At 47.0% G+C, this 23,714-nt stretch overlaps 1 long non-coding RNA gene and 1 other non-coding gene across 2 annotated transcripts; both read left to right on the forward strand.

The window, feature by feature from the left end:
- Positions 1-725: 725 nt before the first annotated feature.
- Positions 726-11,164, forward strand: LOC112907341 (uncharacterized). The gene is made up of 3 exons (XR_012002294.1): positions 726-807; positions 8,699-8,740; positions 9,983-11,164. It is a non-coding gene; the product is annotated as an uncharacterized protein (transcript).
- Positions 11,165-12,009: 845 nt separating this feature from the next.
- Positions 12,010-17,226, forward strand: LOC112907324 (uncharacterized). The gene is made up of 2 exons (XR_003232753.2): positions 12,010-16,320; positions 16,400-17,226. It is a non-coding gene; the product is annotated as an uncharacterized lncRNA (long non-coding RNA).
- The last annotated feature ends 6,488 nt before the right edge of the window (positions 17,227-23,714 follow it).

Below are 23,714 nucleotides of genomic sequence, written 5' to 3' on the forward strand. Positions count from 1 at the left end.
GAAAATGAATCTGTTACAAATGAATTTTGTACAAATAATGCTACTAATGAGTTTGGATGAGTTTTATCCTGAAAAATTTATTAAACTATATATGCCAGTCTGATAAAATCCTCTTGGAGTGATCAAAATCCATCCTTAGGAATTTATTTTATTTTATTTATTTATTCATGAGAGACACAAAGAGAGAGGCAGAGACATAGGCAGAGGGAGAAGCAGGCTCCCCACGGGGAGCCCCATGAGGGACTCCATCCTAGGATCCTGGGATCACGACCTGAGCCAAAGACAGACACTCAACCACTGAGCCACCCAGGTGCCCCCAGCCTTAGGAATTTCTGATGAGGAGCGTCCTCTGCACTGTATTTTGAACCATCATCAACGTGGCTGCCTTGTTCTATAGAGAACAAAGCCACAAAGACAGGTGTGTAATAAGTGAACAGCCACTCCAGGTGAAGAAACTGGAGAAAGGGTCAAGATGGAGAAAAGGACCTACAGCCAAATTCTGTAGTTGGAAGGAGGGAAGCAAAAGGCATGTATCCTCTGGTAGGAATTGCACGCAGATGAATGAGATTAATCCCTGAATTCCACTGGCAGCCCTGAATCAGATAAAGAGGGCACAACTGTTGTAAAACCTCTGGAGCTCCTTAAAGCCAGGTTCTAGTTGAAATTCTAGAGGTTTCAAGGCTTCCGGATCACTGGGAGTGGAACTGATTTTCGTATTTGTTGTTTCAGATGGTAGAAATGGTGTGTCTCCATGTGATTAGTTTAATGGAGGCATTGCAAGAATGCAATTCAACAATTTTTGTCAAGGTAGGAAAATCTTATGATTTTTATAGACTGTTTCTTACTGCTAAAAACAAATGTGGATTTACTTTGAATGTGCCTTTGACAAGGAAAACAAAACTGATTTAATTTTGACTATGAGAGTCGGGGACTGGAGAGTTCAGGCTCACATAACAACCCTTCCCCAAATGGTTATCATGTTATTTTTGCTCTTGGTCTACCACTGTGACTGACTCTAGCTGGATTAAAGATGTTGGACTGTGATTGCATGTTAACACAATTAATGAAAATAATACTTGAGAACGTTGTTCTGAAAATGACCTTATAGTCCTATAAATTGGTTGGTGGCACCTCACCTTACAAGATATCCAGAAAACCAAGGAAAATAATCTTTCATTGTTTGATTTTGTAGCTAGAACTTTTTTCTAAGGTAAATTAATTTCATTTCCAATATTACTACTCTAAATCACTGTTTAGTGTATGAAAGTTTAAGTATTTGCCATCTGTCCAAGGACATCAGAGACATACTAGTGTGATAAATTTAGAGTAAAGAACTTAATTTCTCATTCTTTTTTTTTTTTTTTACTTCCCCTCTTCTTCCTTTTCTTCTATCCTTCCACCTCTCTGTCTTACTGATCATTAATTAAAGATCTTTAATTTTAGGCATCCTACAAATTGTGTACTGGTATCTCATCATGCTTTAAAGTTGCATTTCCTTGTTGACAGATGACATTAAACATCTTTTCATATGCTCATTTGCCATCCATATATCTGCTTGGTAAAGTATCTGTTAAAATTATTTGCCCTTTTTTTTTATTGGGATGGATCTTTTTCTCTTTTAATTGAATTTTAAGGCATAAGTCCTTTATCAGATATGAGATTTGCAAAGATTTTCTCTGCAGTTGTCTTTTCATTATCTTAACAGTGTCTTGTGAAGAGCAGAGGGTCTTAATTTTGATGAAGTACCATTTATCAAATTTTTCTTTAATGGATCATGCTTTAATGTTGTATTTTTAAAAATCTTTGCCTAACCCAAGTAAAATTGAGATCTTAACAATATTGAGTCTTCCAATCCATGAACACAGGATATCTCTATATATTTTTTAAAAGCTTTGATTAACTTCTTCCAGCAATATCATGTAGATTCCATATGTAGGACTAGCATAGTTTTGTCAAATTTATCCCTACGTATATCATAGTTTTATGGTATTATAAGTGGTATGGCCTTTTTATACTTAAATTTTTTATTGTTTGTTGGTAGTATTTAGAAATACAACTGATTTTATATTGACCTTTTACCCTGCAAACTGTTAAACTCATTTATTAGTGTTAGGTTTTTTTTTGTAGATTTCATCAGCTTTTCTGTATAGACAGTTGTGTCATGTGTAAATAAAGGCAGTTTAATTTCTTCTTTTCTAGTCTTTATGCCTTTTATTTCTTTTTCTTATTGTATTGCTCTGGCTAGATCCTGTAGTCCAAGTTGAATAGAAGTCATGAGAGTGGGAAACCTTGCCTTGTTCCTAATCTTAGGAAGAAACCATCCATCTTCACTCATTAAATGTTAGCTGTCATAGGTACTCTTTGTCAAACTGAGCAAGGTTCCCTTCTATTCCTGGTCTGCTACAAATTTTTGTCAGGAATAAACCGTAGGGCTTTTCAGATACTTTTCCTACATTTATTAAGAGGTTATTTGACTATTCTTTTTGACTGTTAACAAGGTAAACTTTATGGATTGGTTTTTGCATGTTAAACTAATCTTGTGGTCCTGAGACAGACCATACTTGGTTGTGCTGTGTATTATTTATCCTTTTTATATCTTGCGGAATTCTATTTGCTAACATTTTAAAATAATTTTTTGCATTGATGTTCATGAGGAATGTTGGCCTGTAAATCTCTTTGCTTGTGATAACTATATTTTTGGTTTTGGTATCAGGGTAATGATGGCCTCAGAATGATTTGGGAAGTATTCCTTCCTTTTCTGCTTCTTGAAAAAGTTTGTGTAGATATGGTGGTTTTTTTTTTTTTCCCCTTAAATATTTGATAGAACTCACCAGTAGAACTGCCTGGGCTTGAAATTTTCTTTGCAGAAGAGTTTTAAATTACAGATTCAATTGCTTCAGTTGATATAGTGCTATTTAAGTTATCTGTTTATTCTTGAGTAATCTTTAGGAAGTAACTATATGTCTTTCAAAGAATTTATCCATTTCATCAAGGTAGTCAATTTTATTGGCATGAAGTTGTTAATAATATACTTTTAATATCTGTAGGATCAGTAGTATGCCACCTCTGTAATTCCTGACATTGGTGATTTGTGACTTCTCTTCTTTTTTCCCCCTGGTCAGTCTGTATAGAGGCGTATCAATTTTAGTCAGTTTTTGATTAAAAAACAACAATAACCAGCTTTTGGGTTGTTTTCATTGATTTTCTCTCTGCATTTTATTTCATTGATTTCTGTTTATTCTTTCTTTTGATTACTTTAGATTTAATTCACTCTTGTCTATTATAAATAATATATTTTTTTGTCTATCATAAATTTACCTCTAAGCCCTGGTTTAGCAGTATCCCACAATTCGATATATTGTGTTCTCATTTATATTCAGTTCAAAATACTTTCTAACTTCCCTTTTGCTTTCTATTTTAACTCATTTTCAGCTATTTAGAAATATGTTATTTATTTTTCAAATATTTCGGGATTTTCTATTATGGATTTTTAGTTCCATTTGTGGTCAGAGAACATACTGTATATAATTCTGTATATATACAGAACATACTGTATATAATTTTGGTTATTTTAAATTGAGATTTGTTTTATGGCCCAGAACATAGTCTATCTTGGTAAATGCTCTGTGTGCACTGGAAAAGAATATCCCTTCTGCTTTTTGGGGGGGTAGTTTCCTATGCTGCTTGATTCTAGCTTATTAGTAGTGTTGTTCAAGTCTTCTGTGTCCTTCCTTCTGTCTACTTATTGTATCAATTATTGAGAAAGGGGTATTGAAATGTCTCCATAACTGTGGATTTGTTTATTCATTTTTTTCAGGTTTACCAGTGTTTGCTTCATGTATTATGAATCTCTGTTATTTGGTGCATAAATGTTTAAGATTAGTATGTCTTCTTAATAAAAGGGATTCTGAAGTGGCTGTCTTCATTCTCAGGAATCATCTGAGGAATCAAAGTGAACAGTACTTTGACATTAATAAAGGCAGTCTAGTTTTCTTTTGACTACTGTTAGGATGGTCTATCTTTTAACATCATTTTACCTTTAACCTCTTTGTGTCTTTATGTTTATAGTCTATTTCTTAAAGGCAGCAGATAGCTAGATGTTGCATTTCTTTTAAATCCAGTCTGACAGTCCCTTCCTTTTAATTGGGAGTCTATAAACCGTCTTCATTTAATGTGTTTTGTGCCATTGTTGGGCCTAAATCTATCACTTTGCAATTTGTTTTCTATATTTCCCATCTGTTTTATATCTTTTATTCTTTTTTTTTTTTCCTTTTGCCTTCTGTTGGATTGAGTTTTTGACGATTACATTTTGGCTGTAATCTCCTCTTCCTTTTCTAGTTTCTTTTTCTTTTTCTTTTCTTTCTTTTTTTTTTTTTTTTTAAGATTTATTTATTTATTTGAGAGAGCAGAGTGAGAAAGAGAGAACACAAGTGAGGGAGGAGGGGCAGAGGCAGAGGGAGAAAGAAAAGCAGGCTCCCTGCTAAATAGAGAGTGTGATGTGGGGCTTAATCCCAGGACCCTGAGATCATGACCCAAACCAAATGCAGACACTTAACCAACTGAGCCACCCAGGTGTCCCTCCAATTGATTGATTTTTATTCTCATTATAGGTCTTTTCCTGCTTTTTTGCATGCCTGGTAATTTTTTATTACATTCTTGAGATTTTGAAGTTGACTTTCTTGGGTACTGGATATTTTTGTATCCCTATAAATATTTTTGGGCTATATTCTATGATACAGTTAAATTATTTAGAAGGATTTTTTTCCTTTTGAGACTTGCTTTTAAGCCTTGTCAGGTGATCAGAGCTGCATTTTGTCTAGAGCTAATATTTCTTTACTACTAAGGTAATAGCCTTCTGAGTATTCTACTTGATATTCTGTTAAAGAACTTAAATTAAAAAAGGAAAAAAGAATTGTCCACTCTAACTAGTTTGTGGAGACACAAATTATTGCTGGCACTGTGTGATCACCACTCATCTTTTTGGGTTGTTTTGTCTTCAGCCTTGGGTGGTTTCCTCACATGCGTGCACTGGTCAGTAGTTAGCTGAAGATTCAAAGGGGACCCGTTATGGATCTTTCTGTGCAGCCCTCTCACCTCCAGTACTCTCTGCCTGACAAACTACACACCTCGGTCTCTCTAGACTCCCAGCTCCTTTTCCTCAACACAGGAAACAGGCTCTGCTCAGGTCCTGGAAGCTTTCTAGGCAGTGAGCTAGGATAACTGTAGCGCTTGCCTTGTTTCCTCTCCCTCAGGGATCGCTGTGCTGCACTGCTGATGCCCACGGTCTGAAAACCATTATTTCATATACTCCATATGGAATTTTAGTTGTTCCAGGCAGAAGGGTAAATCTGGTCTTTGTTATTCTATCTTTCCTGAAAGAGAGAATTTCACACCTAATTTTAGTTTTGAGAGCTGTAACAAGCATGGAGTGAAATGAATGCAGTCTAACTGAGCAGAAAGTCTTTAATTTTTTCCTGTAGCATAAACCAAGATAAGAGGAAAGGTATCCATTTTACTTTGGTGAAAAACAACCCATTTTTTTTTTAATATACATCGGTTTTCTGGATATCATTTCTAGAGAGGAAAAAAACCCCAACCAACTTTATTATAACATTACAGAACCCAGAATAAATTACATCTAATTCTTACTGACAGCTTTGTAGGAGCCACTAGCAAAAGAGAACTGAAATAAATGTTATTCAATAAGTCAAATTAGCATTCCTGAAATAGGAAGACTGCTGGCTTATATAATGCTATCAATAATAATGAGATTTAACTTGAAGACTTGAAGTTATGAGATTCATAAATCACAAATCTGAAGGTCCTTTGCAGTTATATTTTAGAATGACATGTCACATGTTTCATAAATGGGCTAATAGCAAAAACCCTTCTAAAACCAACCTCACTATTCCTCTTGATTGCCTCATACAGGCCTTTAGCCCCAAGAATAGCACTGGGAAATGTATCCTCCCAGGGTCAAAGTACTTAGTGCTTCCTGCCTCCTACTCTGCTTGGTCCCTCAGGATCTTAAGGAGGTTAGTTTGGGTCTTTCCTAAATACCAAGAGGCATACAGGCCTGCTCCATATTAAATAGATTAGAAGTCAACAAAAGAAGTTTGTAGGCATTAGGGCCCTTAGAGGTTTTTTTTGTTTTGTTTTGTTTTTTTCTGTACAGACTGGAGAAGAAGAAGTGGTTAGACTAGCTTACTTTTTCTCAATCAGAATGTTTACATGAGCCGGTCTTGCTAATGGCCAGAGAACATAGCCTTAACTGTCACTGATCTTTGTAATCCCACAGTTAATAAGGCTTGGTGGTTGGAAGAGGCAGAGAGAAAATGTCATTTCCTGATTTTTTAAAAATTTTTTACATTTTCTGATATTTTGACTTTTAGTCCAGTTATATCATCTGGTACACACCATATGCTGTCCCAAACACAACATTCATGCTAGAGACAGTATTACATGGCTACATGACTCCAGGATGAGCACTGTGTTGAGGAACCAACATCAGTGGAAATCAAATTAGCAAATTGTATGTCTCAGCAGAATGTTCAAAGCAAAACAGCCAGATTGGACCTTGGGAACAAAAACATAGAGAGAAATGTAATTTCTCAATTCACTAAGTTTTGTGTGTGTCTATGTGTGTGTGCTTGTGTGAATGTGTTGATGAGTTAAATGAACCTGCAGCCCGTGGCCATGACTAGTGAACAGAGAGGTCATTGGTACACTGTCCCCTCATCCCAGCAGCCCTCCTGCTAGTTCTTTCATTTCCTTCATGGCACAGCTCCTCCAGTTTGCCTAAGCTAGAAGCCTCAGCTTCTGCTTTGACCTTTTCCTCACTCCAAAGAGGGTCCTCAGACCCTCCCAGATTGTGTCTGCAGGCACCAACCACCCTTTTCCCTCTCCAAAGCCACCCCTGATCTTACCTGGACCATCGAGGCAGCCTCTACTCAAGCCTCAGCCTCCATTCTCTACATCCCTCCTCACCCTACCTTGCAGATTGCTGCCACTATGATTTGTTTGAAGCACATTTCGGCTCACAGTGAACAGGGCTCCCCTCTTCAGAAGTTCTATTGGATTTGGAAATAAATCCAAATCCCCTAATGTGGCAACCCAGATCATCATGGGTGGATGGCGAGGGGTCTCACCTCTGCTTTTCTAAACTTGTTTTTCATGACCCTCTCCTGAGAGCCCATACTTCAGTATCACCTGAACCCCTACCACCTCCTCACCCCTTGGCACACTGCCACCTTGCTTCCTGAAGTGTGCCCTTGTATTCATTTGCTAGGGCTGCCCTGACAGTCATGCCCTACTAGTTAGTACCACAAACTAGGCAGCTGAAACGGAAACTTCTTATCCCACAGTTCTGGAAACCAGAAGCCCGTGGCTGTGGCTAAGGGGTCAGCAGAGTTGTTCCTTCTGAGGGCTGTGAGGGAGAATCTGTTCCATCCTTCCCCCCCTAACTTCTGGGGGTTGGTTGGCAATATTTGACGTTCTTTGGCTTGTAGACCCCTGCCTGCATCTTTGCCTGGTGCTTTCCCTGTGGGCATATCTGTGTCCTAATTTTCCCCTTTTTATAAGAGCATCAGCCATATTGGATTAGGAGCCCACCCCACCCTACCGTAGAATGACCTCATTTTAACTAATTACATCTGTATTGATCCCTCTTCCAAATAAGGTCACCTTCTAAAGCAGCGTGGGGAGGGACTACAGTGTCTATTTTGAGGGGGCACAAATGACAGCTGTACTCCTCTATTGAACAGGAGCAGAGGGTTGGAAGGAATACAGTGAAGAGGTATGATGCATGTTAGTGTATTAAAGATCTGAGCAGTGCTGTAATAAGGAACCTAGCGTTTCCCAACTTGTTGGACCAGCGTCCCACCCCCATTTAAACCCACCAAACTGGAGTGCTGTGGAACAGACTCTGGAAAACACTGTTTTGTCCCCAACTTCTGGATTTATGAGATGTTATGTTCTAGAAGGTAGAACCATGGCTGAGAGACCAGAGCAGGGAGAGGAGAGCTGCTGCTGGACAGACACCTTGTGACCTCCAAGGAAGGGCACAGCAGAGAGGCTCAGGGTGGGCAGGAGAGGCAGCAGAAGGGCAAGGCTCCCCACATGCCCACAGTTTGAGCGCCTTGCTCTCTGCCAGAGCAGGGCCCCTCCACTCGCCTGTGTGTGACAGTACTGTTCAGACCTCTGGCCCGTCTCTCTTGCTGTGTCCCACCTTCCAGATCACAGCCAGGCTCCTTCCAGGCTTGCTTTTTTCTGTCCCTGAAGCATCTCAGCCACTTCCCTGTGATATTTTCTTAACAATAGAGTCACCATCCTACTCAGGGATTCAATTTTAGAGATCCTGTGGAGGAAATTCTGTTTCAAGAAAGTGAGGAATTAATTAAATAAATACACATTTAATTTCCCGTGTGTGGTAGCTTTCAAGAGACAATCAGTCATTTACTGTAAAGTGTGTGTTTCAAGCACTCATGGGGGCACTTATTAACCTCCCAATGCCACCAGCTCAGCGGGATTTGGCCTCGGAAAGATGTTTTTCCGATAATGGATCACTCCGCAGCAGGGTCCCATCCTTTTGTGATGTTAAAGGGGTTCTGTGTGCCCTGCTTTCCTGAGCAGTAAGCGACGCTTATGGGGGTGGGGATGGAGAACGCTAATAACAAGGCTTCTGTGTTTCTCCACACAGCTGATACCTATGTGGTTGCCAATGATTCAGTCAAATATCAAGGTAAGTTGTCCCTGGGTGGACTGGAAGCTGAATTATCTCCAGAGAAGGTCATAACATTCACAGGGTTCAGTGGTGCTCCACTAACTATTGGAGAAAGGTGAAGTCACCGGGCTCCTGGCCTCAGGGGGCTGATCAAGCAGGAATCTCTGTGGGCTCAGGAAGAGGCTGCAGGCCCAGGTGACAGCAGAAGCCATGGTCGTATTGTTCACTGTCGATGAGGGTGTGGGTGGAGGGCATCTGAGTCTGAGGGTGTGGGTGGAGGGGCATCTGAGTCTGAGTCTGACGCCTGGCCATTAAAATAGGCTTTTTGTGGGGCACCTGGCTGGCTCAGTCGGATAGATTTTGCAACTTGATCTCAGGATTGTGAGTTCAAGCCCCACGTTGGGTGTAGAGATTACTTAAAATAAATGTAATAAATAAACTCTAAAGAAAGACCAAAATGGACTTTTTGTAACAGGAAGAGTTCTATTAAGAAAGGCTAACATTGAACGTATGACCCAACTGAGCCAGAAGGGAAGGGACCTGCTCCCTCGTTCCACATGTCATTCTTTTACTGTGAAAACCATTTCTTCTTCCAGATTGTCCCTCCTCCATCCCACCCCTCCCCTGCCCCAGCTTTAGGGAAATCTGTGGCCAACAGGGCTCACAACCCAGCTTCTTCATGTGCATAAACATGAGAACAGAGAGACTGTGATCATGATTAAAATGTAATGAGCGACTCTCATGTGCCCACTTCTGTCTTAAACCCTCCATTAGCTCACATATCCTTAATAAAACAAACACCCCATGAAGTATGACTTTCCCCAGTTTGCCCATAAGAAAATCCAAACACAGACTGAAAAACCTCATTCCCAGAATTGTCCCCAGAGGAGCTAGGGTCTGAACCCGGGGCGCTGGCAGCAGAGCACAGGCCTGTGTGGTGACCGGCTCCAGGAGGACAAGAGTATATGTCAGCCCACACCCGACGTGCCAGCTCCAGATTCCCCCTGCACTAAACGAGTCAAGATGGCAGTGGCATTACTCAGACAGATCTGGGCCTTTAGAATCACGGTTCCTTGCTTGTGTCGCCGGCCCCACACACCGCCAAGTGTGGGAACTGCCCTCCCATCCAGGCCACACAGCCCCTGAGCCACACAGCTGAGTTCTGCCTGCGGAAGAAGCCCAGGCTGGCACTCCCTGGGTGGACCGGGAACATTTGAAGGCAAGAAACTAAACTAGCTATATCTCACCCTTCCTTAACAGCACTTATCTGCGGGACTCCAGCTTCGCCTCCAGGCCATTCAGAACAACGTGAACCATCACAGCCTAAGGACGCCCCCAGGCTCGGCCCCGAGCAGCGCCGGCCTGGCAGCCCTCCGCAAGTGGCTGCAGTGCACTCAGTTCAAAATGGCCCAGGTGGAGATCCAGTCCTCAGATGCGGCCTCCCAATTTTATCCTCTATGAGTGGACTCCTCGGCTCTCAGTGTCAACACTCTGGTTTAGCAATAATGGGTTTCAAAACAAAAACAATTTGATCCAAGCAGGTTGGGGAACATATTGGTACTGTACATTCTCTTTCTAGTTTAGTAAAAAGACGTGCAAAGGCCGGAGAGGGCCAAAATGAAGCTTTCTTGCTACACATATTTCTGATGACTCCTTGGGCTATCTGATTAAGTGTTTCCTTACATTATTTTTTAAAAACCAAATCATTTTTCTTTAACTAACTTCTATTTTTTTTAAGAAAAAAAAAATAGACTGGTGGGTACTCACAGAAAAGTTGTATAAGTCCCCCTGTTGCTATTTTTGATGATAGAGAATAAATAGGGTTTTTGAAACCTTTGTAGTGTTTTTTCTTAAAATCCACTCTTGGCAATGCAATAAAAAAAAACCCGTCACCATAAGCCAGTGACACTTGACTGAAGCTTTTTGTCATTATCCTGGGAAAAAGTGGCAGCTTGCAAGGACCATTACAAAGTGCACTTAGAAATTAGGTGGTTAAACTGTGCCAATTGTTTTCTTTGTTTTATAATATCATTTTCCAAAACTGTCCAGTAAGTTTTATTATTTTTAAAACTAATTTTTCAACTCATTAGTTCTAGGCTGTACTTTTCTTGTAAGCTTTATGATAACCACTTTAGTTTTGTGAATAATAAATTTTATTCTTTTGTTAACACTTGTATACAATTCAATTTAAAACTGTAGATTGCATACTGGACCAGACGATTCCCCACGCTGGCACAGAGCACTGCACCCGGAGTTATGTTTCATAAAATGGAATTTTAATAGTGTAAGAGCACCAAGATTTATCAGCACTTCTACTTAGCATTTGACTGTGCATTCACAAATGATATTTCTCTTCTCTATCCCTGTAATGCACTGACTACAAGAAGACTTACTATACATTTAAGCTGTATATTGACATGCTATTAAATGCATTTTTTATTATCTCTGTGAGCCTGGGGTTTTTTAAAATCAGTTTATACCTTTCTTGTAAACTTTTAAAACTTCTAACTTCCCTTAAAACTAAAGTCTAGTTATCGAGAAGAAAGGCCTTTCTTTCAGGTCATTTGGTAAGAGAAGTACACAATTCATCTGAAGTTGTTCTCCAGGAAGGAACTCGAGGGCACAAGGCTATTTATTTATTTATTTATTTATGTTATTTTATGTTGGTTATTATTAAGAGGTCTCTCTTTTCTGCTGGGAATTCTGATACCTTCATGCTTCTCAGGGAGAAGCAAGTCCTCCTGTGCTTAAGTGTTTCACATGAGTTCTAGAATAACAGGATGGCACAGCTTCGTCCCTGCCTGCGGGGAACGTGTTGGTCCCTAGATTAAGAAGAGAGAAGTGATCGTTATGCCTATTTTATGAAGGAGTGCTTCTGAAAGGCCTCCGCAAGTTAGAGTGCTCCCAGTTGTGCTTGTTTAGGCCTCCAAGAACTTTCTGTCTCATACCAATTCCACGTGTACACTGTGACAGCTCTGAGGTTGTGTCCTGTCTCCAGATCCCCAGGGCCTGGCACGCAGCACTCATTTCATTAGAGTCTATTGAGTGGGATGGATTTGATTAAGAAAACAGGTCTTTCTTGAGCTCCCCAGTAGACTTAGCAAGGGCTGAACTGTGACATTTTCTTTCTGTGGAGCGATTCCTGGAGGGGGTGGTAACAGAAACCGGCCTGAAGAGGCAGCCTTAGCTCCTTCCTGTGTGAGGGTCTGGCTGACACGCCCGTGGTCGCTCAATGGCAGCCAGGCTCTTTGCTGGGCCTGGGTCCAAGTCCACCCTGCTGCAGGCAGCCCCGTCCTACCAGGAGGCAAGGTCCAGAGTCCTCCACAGGCTCTTCTCCAACCCCTGTTCTTTCAACGGACAGCTGTCTCAGTTTCTCTTTGTATTTGCTTTCTCCTCTGGAGAGGAGCCCTCAACTCAGTCCTCTTGACTGGGCTCCTGTCTAAAGCTTCCTACTCTCTGGAATGTTTCTTTCATCCCGGTCACAGTCTATCTGGGGTCTTGCCCGTTCCCCACCCCACCCCCCCCCACCCCACCCCCCACCCCCCGGGCAGGTCTTCCTCCTTGCCCCGGAGAACCATGACTTGCTTTCCTGCCAACCTGACCCAAATACTGTCCCTGCTGGGACCCTGCTCTTCACTGGTTTATAGAGACCACCAGTAAGCAGCTTCTCGGGCCTACACTGCTCTCAGGCCCATCCCCCAGTGTCCTCATCTTCTTCTAGCCTTAATGTCAACTGCCCTCCCCCACCCCCCAGCAAGTCAGACTCAGCCTCTTAGAAGAGTTAGGAAGACAGGGGACAGATGGAAGTTGAGCAAGATTGACCCTAAGGAGTAAGAGGAGAAGCCAATCATCTAGATCAGGGGTCAGCCCACTGACTGTTTTTCTAAGGCTTTATCAGATCACAGCCACACCCACCATGTACATATGGTCTGTGATGCTTTTGCTATAAGGGCAAAGTTAAAGAGCTGGGACAGAGACACATGGCTCTGAAAGCCTAAAATATTTACCATCTGGGCCTTTACAGAAAGAGTCTGCTGAACCTGGCCTGTCTGAAGGCATGGAGAGAAAGCACATCTAACCCTTGCATAGATATAGCTTCCTGCCACCTCCAGGCTTTTGAAATTTTGTTACTAATATTTCCTCATCTGTAAAATGGGGACAATGACACATTCTACTTCGTAGGGTTGTTGAGATGATAAAAGAATGCAAGGAAAGACAGCAATGCCTGGCACATGGTAAGCACTCAATGAAAGTTATGATTTCCTATTCTTTTTCTCATGTTAAAGCCTAGGGAAGGAAAGCTACTTGCCCAACGTCACATGGCTAGTAAGAGGCAGAGCTGGAACTTGACCATTGGCTGTCTAACCTCAACGGCCGTGCTCCCAACCACTGCCATTGTTGGTTCCTACCACAGCCCAGCCCCATGTGGCAGCCTGACAGCCAAACAGAGGGCACAGAGATTCCAAGAAATTTTTACCTGATCCAGACTTGGCCAGTACTGATCATTGGCTTGGAGAAGGGCTAAGGCATAGACTGTGTTCCCTATCCCTGTGGAATCCTACTGGCTTTGGAGTGTGAACAGAACATTCAAAGATGCCCAAGGGTAGACCAAGCCAAAATCTGCAAATGCACAGACTCCATGATTGTTGGCAAGGGACCTGCCTCTTACTAGTTGGGTGACCTTGGACAAGTTATTAAGCCTTTAAGGACCTCTATTTTTCCTTCTGTGAATGGAGCTATCTACCCATCTCCCGGGGGTGATGGAAAGCTCATGTGAGTGGAGGTCTGTGATGGCACTTGGGAGGCTTGCCAGAATCTGTGGACCACCAGGAAGACCTGTACCACCTTAGGAAGACTGCTCGAGGGGACGGCTCCCATCTGCAGACTCACCTGTTTTTTTCTTCAGCTAGTCCCTCAGAAGCAAGACCTGCAAGGCCACGAGAGCCAAACATGATCATTATTCAAGGATGTCCGGTCTCCACTGTGCATCCTGTCTTTGCAAGCGGGTCATTCTGCCTCTCATCAGGATGTTCTCAGCCAATATCTTCTGAGGTCTCATCCTGAGGTCAAGTGCTTGCAGCAACTGCCCCATTTCCAGACTACAGCAGGCCAAACGAGGATTGGATTGGATTGGAGAAGACGGGTTTATCCACCAAGACTCTTTCCTGAGTTGGAGTTGAAGGCCTCTGGTGGTAACTGGACAATGCAGATCATTTCATATACTTCTTGAGTAGAATTAATTTGCAAATATGTATATCGGGCAGACTGAGTGTTTTAACAGTAATGTGAGGGGTTGGAACTCAGTGGAATAGTACCAGACCCCATTTTCATGAGAGTTGATCCCTTTAGGAGTTGACTGAAGTCTTATTCATAAAACGTTGGCCACTCCACTCCACTGATGGGAGCAACAAGCAGGAAGTCTCTTGAATAGAGTTTGAGAGAAACCCCAAGATCCATCATGTATTGAGTGTCTACGAGGTACTGAGCACTTTATATATATTACCTTTTCTTCTCTTAGCGCTGCTACACTGTGATTGCCATTTTGCAGGTGAAGTAACTGAGGCCCAGAGGTTACAGGACTTCTCCAAGGTCATACAGCTGGCTGTGATAGTGTTAGAACTCAGTAAAGGTTAATGTCTCTTCCCTTTATCTGGTTTTGGGCTCTTTGGGCTAACATGTGCCAAGTGTGGGGTAGAGAAGTCTGAGGGCTTTCTTGGGAGCAGCTCCACCTTGGTGTTCCTGTTTACTGATCATTTATCATAAATTTTCATCAAGCCATCATCAGCTTCATCTGACAAGAGCTTTTCCCCCTTTGCTTTGGGAATTCATTTATTTGAAAAAATATATATATAGCTCTCACATTAAATCGCATTTAGTTTCCTATTTAATATAATAGTTTTATGGAAAATAATAAAAATTTCTGAATTGAAGAGTATGATAATGAACCCTTAGGTTGGGGGCCTGTGGAGACTCCACTCAGACACTTGCCCCAGTTACTTACAATCCTAGCTGCATGTAGGAGGGCTTACTACATGTCAGGCACTTTAGATATGGCATCTCATCTAATCCTCACAAAATGATGTGAGGAAGGCCCATCCGTTATCAACCCCATATTACAGATGAGAAAACTGAAGCACAGAGAGACAGTGCTTGCATGTATCACTGAGTAAAAAGGTAGAACAAAATTTGAATCCAGCTCCATCTGCCTCCAAAGTCCTGGTTCTTTCTAATACATAGTTGGATAGTTAGTGCCAGGTCACCATTCACCGGACCCAGAGGTAGAATAACGTAGAAAAGTCACCACCTGGCAGCCTCCTGGTTGAACTTGGCCCGCAGCATGTTCTGCTTGATGAGCTTCAACTTTTCATTTCACCTTTTGGTTTGAAATCTCTTTGATGGAGCGCATGGGCCCCGGTTTTATATGGGTCCCACTACTGGCCTCTGTCTCCTACAGGAAGACCCCAAAAGCTTCTCAGCCAAATCCTGTTGTCTCTAGGTTGATTTGCAGGGCCTGGCTTGCTTCACACTTAGCCTGTGCTGCCCTGTCGCCTGTGAGTTGGCCACCCAGTTACAACCGACCTCTCATTTTATGGGCTCCCTCTGCAAGCCTGTGGCAAAGGAGGACTTGGGGCTGATCTTCAGGCCCTCTTGGCCTTGTTCCCCCCATTTCTCTGCCCCCACCTGCACGGCCACTGGCTGGGGCGCTGCCCAACCACCCCCCCCCACCACCACCACCACCACAGGCCCAAGCATCTGTTTGACCTCCTTTCAGGTTGGGGCAGGTCGCCCCAGTCAACCACCCTCCTGGTTCCCCGACCTCAGAGAACCGGAGGTCAGCCGGTGGTGCCTGGTGAGCCCCTGGAGCCGGCTCTCCCCTGGAGGGTACACGGGACGTTGGCCGAAACCTCGGTTTTGGTAGAACAAAGAGCTGGCTTTTTAATTATGTGGCCCAGACAGCCCCCCCCCCAGCAGACGGATGGAGAGGGGAGCCTCCCGGGGCTGCCTGGCGGACGCCCTGATTTCCGCTCCTTCAAGTGGCCACTTGGAAGAGAAAGGAGCCAGTGAGCAATCAAGCGTGAAGGACGAAACCCTGCAGGTGAGGACAATCAGGCCGCGAGCCGGGGTGCTCTGCAGAGGGAGTCCGCAGCTCCAGACAGCAGGGCGGACCCAGTGCTCCCTGCCGGGCCGAGGGCTCGCAGACGCAGAGGCCAGGCGGCCCGCTGGGCTGGAGACCGACCGCAGCCCGTCCTCCACCGAGCCCTTGACCTTGCCAAGCCTCGGTGTCGTCAATAGCAAAAACGGAGACGGTAACTCCCCTCTTTCAGCCTTTTCTGTAAAGAGTAAGCGAGCCAGTGTCCGGTACCCGGCAGAGAGGGAGTCGGAAACAAGGGTGACAGCTAACCCTCCAGGGGTGCCCGCTGCTCCTCGGACGCCGGCGCGGTGCTGACCAGTTTGCAGTGGGAATGGGGCTCCAGGTCTGGGTGCGGCCGTTCCCAAGCTGCGGTGCTGCTCATGAGGACTCCAGGCTCCCTCCGCGTGCCTCTGGATGAGCGACGGGGAAATCCTCCCGGCAGGTTCTGTCATCTGGACTTCACATGGTACGAACACATCCTTGCATTTGTAACGGGGATAACATTTGGGAAATAATAAATGGGTATGTTCTTTCTTCTTCTCCAGGAGACCACATCCCCCAGTCTAGCTGCATGGACGGCGTGGGCCAGGAGGAGGGTCAGATGTAGAGAAAGTTCTGGTCAGATGGGATGAGGAAGCAGAGAGCCCGTCTCTTCTGGACCCGACTGGATCATTGGCAAAAGAAAAAGGGAGACCCGTGTAGGGCTGGGCTCAGAGGCCAGGCGGACATGTGTGTACCTTCTCTCATGGGGGCGAGGGTGTTGTCTACATCCCCGGTGAAAGTGCATACAACTCAGGAGAAGTGCCCACAGCCATGGGCGGCCTCGGTGGGGCAGGTGGCCACGGACAGGAGCCTGCACCCAGCTGCCTGCATGACGGTGCAGATTCTGGAGTCCCCTGACTGGGGCTCAGAGCAGAAACCTGAGCCGAGCCCATGGTCAGGAGAAGAGATTGCTGCGATCCAGACACTCACCTCTAGAGCCATGGGGGCAGCCCGCTTGCCCTCTTGAGACTAGAAGGGCCCAGACACAGCCCTGCAGTCGCCTGTTGGGGAAGCAGCGCAGCCTGGCCCCCAGACCTGCCAGGCCCTCAACTGCTCCATCTGAGTTTGGCTCCCTCTGCACCGGAGACCCCAGACACCTGCTTGGGGGGTGGCCTGGGTGCCTTCTAGAGGGGAGCTGGCCTAGAAAGATGGCTCAAAGACTGAGCATCCATCCAGGAGACAGGGTCATCCCAAAGACACTAGTGAAACAAGAAGAGGCCTGAATGCCATCAATTTGCAAATCCAGGTTTTTCTACTTGTCCCACCCCCACCCCCAGTGAGGGGGGACTCTGAAGAGTTATGTGCAATAAAGTGCTCTATGTTTTCTTTATGCTGTGTGTATGGTGTTAAATTCATAACCCGCAATGACTCAATTAATTAATTCTACAAATATTTCTTGTGTCAGGAAATGTTTGAGGGGCTGGAGATTTGGCAATGACCAAGACCAAACGCCAGAGTGGGGCCCTGTTCAGGTACCTCCCATTCTAATGGGAGAAGAAAGACAGTAGATGCACACGTGTCCTGGGGTGAGAAGTTCCATATGGAAATGAACTAAGGCAGTAGAAGAGACAATGGCTAGGTGGCCCGAGAAAGCCACAAGGTGATCACTGGGGAAAGGATGACTGTAAGGATATCAGTTGGCACATGAGGGGCCACATGAAGGCCAGGGTGGCCGAGCAGAGGAGTGGGGGACAGCACAAGGGGTCAGGGGTTGGGGCTGAGAGAGAAGCAGGGGCCAGGTCAGGAAGAGCCTTGTGAGCCAGGGGAACAAGTGTGGCTTTTATGACAATCGTAGAAGTCAGGGGCAGGTCTTAAGCCCATGTATGACCTGACTTGTGTTTTGTAGAGATAGTGGGGACACCAGAGGTGGAAATGGGGCTGAGACCAGGGCTCTCCCTATAGTCCAGGCGGGAGGTGGTGGTGGCTTCAACTGGAGTCGGAGAGGCTGAGTTAAGCTGGTGGACTCCAGAGATTTGGAGATGGAGATGTAGACCTTGCTGCTGTACTGGCCACTGGTCCAAGGCACCGAGACCTAAAGCATGACCGTCAGGGTTCGTGCTGAGAAGCAGTGGTGGCCAATGAGGCCATGGATGGAGGTGAGGAAGATGGTGTGTTGCAGGGTGGTGGAGGGGGAGCTAGGAGTCATGCTAGGCTGCGACGAGACACCTGTTTGCAGGAAGTGAGCCACCAGAGACCCCCCAAGTATGGAGATGAGTAGGGAAGTTGAGGCTGGACATACACACTTGGAGTCAGATATACATGAGGGGATTTGCAGTCCTGGGCCTCAGTGAGCAGCCCTGGGCCGGGACAGTGTGGGAGACAGAGGAGGGAGATTGCTCCAGGCGGAGTCTAGGCACCATGGGTGCCGAGGCCTGGCAGAGGGGAGCCAAACCAGCCGTGGTGCCCAGCTGGCTTCTCTCATCACCCACGCTGATTGCAGCAGGGCCATTTGTCATCACCGGGCTGTGAACACAAATGTGGGCTCTGAAAATTTCTGTATTTTTTTTTTTTTTTGAAAATCTCTGTATTCCCATAATCTGAACATGCTTGTCACACTCTTTTGTTGAAGTTTGGCATAAAAGGTGAAATAGAAAATTAAGTTCCCGTAAAGAACATGAGAGCCCTGGAGAATATGTTCTGTTTCAAAGGTTAAGGGCAAACCTCCAGGCAAAAGTCAGCGGCATTTAAGCTAGCCTCACCTGGAATTTCATTGAACAAGCGCCCCATACACCACCTCTTCCTCAGCCCTGCTCTTGGAAGACAGCTTCGGAAGCACCTCACTGCTGGCTCTCTGTGCGGTTGGCTATGTTGTCACCACCCTGAGGACCCCTCCCTGTTCCTGGGCAGGGATTGCCCTTCCTCGGGCTGGACTCCCTGCTGGGCTGCACTCCCATGTGAGCAGAGCATCTGTCAGCCTGCAAGGCCACCATCAGAAAGCCTCTCTCTTAGGAGCAGGGCCTTGCCTTTCTCGGAATCCCTGTTCAGAAAGTCGTGATCCCTGTGTGTCAGAGTCTAGAAAGGAGGACGCTTGTTTTTAAATTAAGAGGTGTAGGGTGGAGGGGATCCCTGGGTGGCGCAGCGGTTTGGCGCCTGCCTTTGGCCCAGGGCGCGATCCTGGAGACCCGGGATCGAATCCCACATCAGGCTCCCGGTGCATGGAGCCTGCTTCTCCCTCCGCCTGTGTCTCTGCCTCTCTCTCTCTCTCTGTGACTATCATAAATAAATAAAAAAAAAAAAAAAATTTAAAAAAAAAAAAAAAAAAAAAAAAAAAAAAAAGAGGTGTAGGGTGGAGATGCAAGGAGCAGCGTAGGGAAGTTCCCAGTTGCTTCTAGCTTTAATGGTAGAGACAGCAAGTCACCTCAGAGCAGATCTTGGCTTCAGGAGGAATTCCTGAGTGTCCTTAGCCGTGAGTTAGGTAGATACTCCATGCCTTAGGGAATGGATGTCTGTCTTGGCAAAGAAAGGATGATGCTTTCACTCAAGAAGTTCTTGCAAGAAGACAAATGTAGCCTGGGCCGCATTCCTTTTAGGGTTCACCATTGGAAGAAGCTCTCTGTTGGCCTGAGTTGGCCCATGGCTGAGGTTAATCGACAGGAAAGGACCCCTGAGGACACTTGCTGGAAGAAATAGGAGTGTGGCATGGGGGCAGCAGCACGGTCCTGAAGCTGGGGACTTGTGTCGAGGGAATGACTCTGAGTGACCAACCATTGTAGCTACAGAGAAGCCATTCCAGGAAGACTCTTTGGAGGCCAGACAGAAGGATGATCTGGCGATGCTGGGGCCATTCCAGTCCCTTCCATGTGCACATTCTAGGGAGGGAGCTGGCCAGGGCTTATCATGCCCACTTTATAGCAGTGAAAACCAAGGCTCTCAGAAGGGAAGGCACTTAGCAGATGTCAGATCCATGAATCTTTGCCTCCAGCTTCCAGGGGTGGGGGAAGGGTGAGTGTCCCATTTGCTTCTCATGTGCGGGTTAAATAATTGGATGAAAATCAAGATGGAAAGGACCATTTCAAATCTGAGGGCCTGTCTGGTTTGGAAAAGCCTAGAACTTATAGCCACAGGGAACTGGATCTGAATATCACCTCTGCCCCATACTGCTTTTTTGACCCTTAGTAAGTCGCTTAATCTTTTTGAACCTCAGTTTACTTACCTGTAAAATGGGGACAATCTAGGTGCCTCCTAGGCTTTCAGAGTGAGTGGAAAGAGGTAATGTATAGAGGCTCTGGGGAACTGGCCCCGGGTGTTCTCCAACTCCACACTGGTGTCACTGTCAGTCCATCTTGAGTCCATCACTACCACCACACTGCTTCTGTAGGGCAGGTCCTATCTTGTTTCTCTGAATCCCCAAGACACCGCAGGGTCAACCCCTAGGGTATGAGCGGACGCAGGCTCTCAAGGGGCTGGTGGGTTCAGATGCCAGAGGAGAAAGCAAGTGGAAGTCTCCCTAGAAGAGGATAGAAGTCAGGGCTACACATGCAGGGCTGTAGTCACCCCGAGAAGGCGAAGTCACCCTGGCTCTGCGCATGTGTGGCTTACGTCCCATGTGTTCAAGGAAGATGCAGCCTCTGAGAGACAGCAGATAAGATGAGGCCGCACAGGACTAGGATGGAGAGGAGTCACAGCAGTGCCTGGAGCCAGGGCTGGGGGGCACTGTTGGAGCCAGGGATGGAGAGCCTGCAGTCAAGTGGTGTCAAGGAATTTGTCTGGTACTTTCCTCAGGGCTGACTTTGGCATTGGGCAGGGGACGGTGGGGCAGGGGAGTGAGTGGTCCAGCGGGGTGAGTCACCAGCTAGGTGGGCCGGTGAGTCTGCCCAAAGCCGAGGCCCCCACTTGGAAGTGCAGCTGCTTACCCTTCCTCAAGGTACCGCCTTCTGGGCCCCACATAGTGCTGGTGGGGTGCAGGGTGCGGGGGCAGGAAGGTGGAGGAGCCTTTCCCTCCTGCCCTGGGGCCAGGGGCCTTGACTGCAGCGCAGAGACACCAGCCCAGCCCACTGCATCTCAGGCCTCCTTCTTGGCAACAGCGGGTGGGGGGGGGGGGGGGGGTGGCGCAGGGCCCAGAGGCAGGTATGAGGCTGCTGGGCGCTGGACCGGATATGGTCGACCCGAGCTGAGCTGGGAAGTGGCCCCTAGTAGGGGCCAACAACTCCCACAGCCCCTCCAGCCCTTCCCCAGGCTGGCCCTGCTCTGTCCCGGGGTGCCCGTGGGGGTCCGAGCCTCCCGGTAACACTCCGGCCTCCTGCCCTGGGGGCCTCGGGGCTCTGCGGTGGCTGCAGTCAGGCGAGAGTGCACAGGAGTGGGTTCGGGGCCCGAGGCATCCCTCCGGATCCTCACCGGCCTCCCAGGGAGGACCCGTGTAGCTGGCCAGTGGGCAGAGGAGCTCTCTGGGGCCTGATGGCATGGCAGCCTTTTAGTGATGACAACAGTGGCCTTAAGAGCAGTGATGGCTGCCACCCACTGTATGCAGGGACATGTCAAGTTTGGGCACGTGGCCACTTACGAAATCTCAGGTTGGCGGTGGGCACTACTGGCTCTCGGAGAGAAGCTCCATGGCTCCCCCACTGCCTGGGCCTGCCCCAGAGCCCTGCCCGGAGTGGCTGCCCCCAAGGCTGGGGGCCGGGGTGGGGACCCCACAGGGCCCTCCTAGCTGCTCCCCCCCGGGGAACCCAGGCGAGGGCGGCAGCACCCAGCACCACCCAACCAAGGGGAATGGTCTGGGCGGGGGCCGCCTCAGTCACATCCTTTGCCTGCTGCCAAAGATCCCTGTCTGGGCTCAGCCGCCAACCCCACCTCCTTCCTGACGTCGGCGTGCCCGTCGGAGTGCCCTCGCCCGTCACACTCCACCTCTGACCCGGCTCCTCACCCCTCCACCGGGAACGCTGATGCTGCAGAGGCCCTGCTTTCTTCACTGCTGCTGGCCCATCGGACAGGGACCTCCCAGAAGCGCTGGGAAGGAGTCCGCCCTCACAGGCAGCTCACCCTCCACTCCATCCAGGGGGCCGGGGACCCCGGGGCCAGCCTGCACCCTTCGGGCTCCCTCAGCTTACGGCTGCTCTGGGGAGGGGTGCTGCGGACCAACTCTGGGGGAGAGGGGCTGGAGTCTGGACAGAGGGAGGACACAGTGGAGGCCACAGGCCTGACCTATCTCCCCTCCAGCCTGGCCCCTGATTCCTAGCAAATCAGGGAAACTGGCCTGGCCTGTTTGCCTGGCGCTTCTCTGGTTTTAGCCCTGGAAGAGCCACGTTTTAGGTAAACCTCCCAGTCCTGGCAAACTGGGACAGTTGGTCACCCTCTTCTCAACGGAGTCAAGGATCAAGATGGCTGGGTCGAGGGAGGGGGGCAGGATTGGTACCTTAGAGTCCCCATAGATGCCGGCCTTGCGGTAGTGGGAGAAAACTGAACGGAAATAAGGCAGGTGAGTCACCTAGCCCGGCCCTGGGTTTGTAGCAGGGCCTCAGGGCAAGAGCACCCCCCACACTCAGCACCCTCCCTCCTTCCCACGCCCCGCACCGCCCAGGACCAGCCCCCACCCCAGAAGACAACCAACCATCATCTTTATAAGTACATTTTTATTGAAAATAAAAAAGGCATGGTACTTTCGTCCTTGTGAGTAGCATCCATGGCCCCCCCAGTGCTGGCGGTCCTGCTCCGTCCACAGCAGCGGCTCGCTGGTGGACAAGACGACACAGACTTGACATCCGTCCCTGGAGTCAGGACTCCTAGAGACAAGAGGCCTCTTCCTGCGTGCACTTGGCGCACCGTCGGGAAGGCAGGCCTCAGGGTATTTACATTCATGCATTAGCGCCCGCGACCCGGGGTGTCCAGGTCGGACTTTGTACAGAGCCGGAGAGTACGGGAACTTTGTATAGATATAGATATCTCTTTAAATATATATATATATAACTATATATAATATATAGGTCTATATTTTTTACAGCTATTAGTCTTCCAAAACTTGCTTTAGAAGCTTCTAAGGAACACCTAAAAACTCTGGGAGATCCTATATGCCATTCTAAGCTGGGCTCAACTAGGAGACAGTTAAAAAATATCTATTTGAGAAAACGCAGAGAAGAAATGTGCATTTCGTTCTCAGCTTCAAAGTTTGGGCAAGTCTGAGGATTGGTCTGTGTCTAGGGACTGCAGATACATTCCTTAAATAAAAGTTCTGAGCTCAAATGCCAGGCTGTGGGTTTTTTTTTTTTTTTTTTTTAGGGACACTTTTTGTCACTGAAGCCAAAAATCCGGTGAAGTTCTCTTGCAGCACGTGGGAGAGTTTCCAAATGGCCAGTTCTAGGATTGGTGGGTTGAATTCTCATGTGGGTACTTTTTCTTTTTTTAAACTGGGTTCTTCTCTTGGTTTCGCTAACTGAGCAAGAGGCTTTACACACCCAATTTGGGGGAACTTACACACAAATGTTTGCTTTTCCCAGAGCCTTGGCTGTGGCCCCAGGGAAGGGGATGCTGGCCCCAGAGCGTGGTGGGTGGTCGTCAAGGTTCCTCATGGGGAGCTTTGCCAGGGCCTGAAGATTTGGCCAATTGTAAAACCTCCTAGGTTGAAGCCTGGGTCAGGGAAGGTGGGGCCAGTGGGATTGTGCAAAGCTGGCCTGTGCCCTGCTTCCCTGGATGTCTCTCCAGGCTGGCTGCCCACTGCTGCATGACCCCTTAGCCCAGGTCCTTCCTTTTCCCCCTCATTTCTGAGCCTGGGGTGGCCTGTGCACAGGGCGGGGGTCCTGCCTAGGTATCTGTTCAGGAAACGGCTGGGGACTCAGCGTGAGGGAAGGCGCCTTGCTGAAGACCTGCACCCTCTAGCCTCTTGTC

This window comes from Vulpes vulpes, chromosome 6 (assembly GCF_048418805.1).
Source record: "Vulpes vulpes isolate BD-2025 chromosome 6, VulVul3, whole genome shotgun sequence".
Classification (NCBI taxonomy): domain Eukaryota; kingdom Metazoa; phylum Chordata; class Mammalia; order Carnivora; family Canidae; genus Vulpes; species Vulpes vulpes.